The sequence below is a fragment of the Octopus bimaculoides genome, chromosome 9, assembly GCF_001194135.2.
Source record: "Octopus bimaculoides isolate UCB-OBI-ISO-001 chromosome 9, ASM119413v2, whole genome shotgun sequence".
Classification (NCBI taxonomy): domain Eukaryota; kingdom Metazoa; phylum Mollusca; class Cephalopoda; order Octopoda; family Octopodidae; genus Octopus; species Octopus bimaculoides.
This window is the reverse complement of record NC_068989.1, coordinates 56,550,885-56,553,135: the sequence shown is the minus strand read 5'-3', so window position 1 is coordinate 56,553,135 and position 2,251 is coordinate 56,550,885.

Here is a 2,251-nt window from a genome sequence, read left to right as displayed (position 1 = left end):
TATATATATATATATATATATATATATATATATATATATATGCATATGTGGGCACAGGACGTCATGGAACGTGTAAAACAAAAAAATACGAAGTACGAGTACACTCACACACACACATATTTATGTAAGGATCATGCAATGCAAGGTGCATGTTCACGTCGAGTCACCAATTTGTAAGGGACTGAGGTGCATGTTCTACGTCAGGTTACCAATTTGTAAATGGCTGAGGTGCGTGTTCTAACTCGAGTCACCAGTTTGTAAGGACCATGTGATGCGAAGTGATAAGAATGGCTCATTAGTACATCACACGGTTGATACAATAGATATAAATTGGTAGAACCAATACAAGGCATGGTTGTACTCAAGCAGGTCATCTGAACACAATGTACGAAGATGATCTCACTAAAGACATTGGATGCCTCCCCAAAGACTTCCCTCAACTAATGCAGGACCAAGACGGATGACGTGTGCAGGTTAAAAATGTCCAAGCAAGCCCAACCAAATGATGTTGATGACTACGATGATGATGATTATCATCATCATTATCATTTAACATCCATTTTCCATGCTGGCATAGATGGAATGATATGACAGGATCCAGTAAGCCACAGGGCTGCAACATGCTCATTGTCAACTTTGGCATGGTTTCTGCACCTGGTTACCCTTTCATATAGCCAACTACTTTACAATAAGTACTGGGTACCTTTTTCATGTCACTAGCACTAGTGAGTTTGCCAAGTAATTTACAAGACAGTTTATTTACACTAAAAATAAAAGCAAGAGAAGAAATGATCATGGCATAAACACCTTTGCAGATATGTTTGCTGGATCAGGACCTACATAAGGATGAACACTAACAGTATTATAGAATGGCTACAATCACATGATGGTTTTGTATCACTTCAAAGTGAACCTTCACTACAAACTTCTCACTATCATATTCACAGGATTAAGAACAGCTTTCTGACAGTGTTTTGTATCTTGGTTTCCTGCAGCACTGTATCTCAGAGTCTGTTTATGCTTCTTGCTATTGACATCATTGTCATTGTTGTCACCATCATCATTGCTGCTGCCATTATCATCTTCATTGTCATTTTTATGTCCACTTTCTCTTGCTTACATGAGTTGGATGGAGTTTGTTGAAGCAGATATTTTCTATGGCCAGGTGCTCTTCCTTTCACTAACCCTCACCTGCTCCCAAGTAAGGTAGTATTTTCTCATGACCAGACCAGAAATGAAGGACACCACTTGCATGGCAGTGACATCCATTTACAACTCTCTACAATGTCAAGACAAGAAGACATGAACACACATACACGAACACACACACACGCACGCATGCAAACACACACACACACACACACACACACTCTGAATCAACCTTTGCCGTTCTCTTGGATAACATTGGTGGTGTATATATCTATAATATGAATTGAACATGGGCGACCGTTGTATTCTTTCTTGTCTCGAGGTTTATGGCCAAACGGCTGGGTGGATTCGCATGAAAAATGGCACACATGTGGAGACGGGTGCATAGATTGGAACACACTTTATATTTTTTCCTAGCCCACATAGTTACCGAGGAAATCGATTAAAACAACCTGCGTGCGTGCATGTATGTGAGTGTGTGTCACTGAAGCCATTCATACATACATACATACATGCATACATAATTTCTCTCTCTCACTCTCTCTGGGTTTTTCTCTGTCAATCACTCACACATTCACTCACTACAAAAATTGAATTAAAAATTTCAGTTATCTCTCTCTCTTTCTTTCTTTTTCTCTCTCTCATATACACACACCATCAACATTACTCTCTCTGTCTTGCACACCCCATCAAACATACACACACAGACATACGCACGCACATCAATTCTTCCGTCTCATGGCATCTTCAAAAGAAGTTCAGTCATAAAACTGTCCATGTCTCTTTTTATTTGACGCCCACTTCAAAAGATCCCCTTTTCCCAAAACACATATTAAAAAATATTTTCATTTGTCCGGCCATTGATCGAGAGATAAAACACAAACCACCTCCTGCTGACTGCAAAACTCTTGCAAAATTACCTGCAAAAAACACACGAACACATACACCCACACACGTCCATTTCATATGTCTTCCACTTTCTCTATGATTATACACACGTCCAATACAATAGCTCTCATATACATTTTCGTCTTCAACAGGTATGTATCTCTTCTATAATATAAATTGTTTTCTTATAAGTGTATAACAATTATTTATTCCA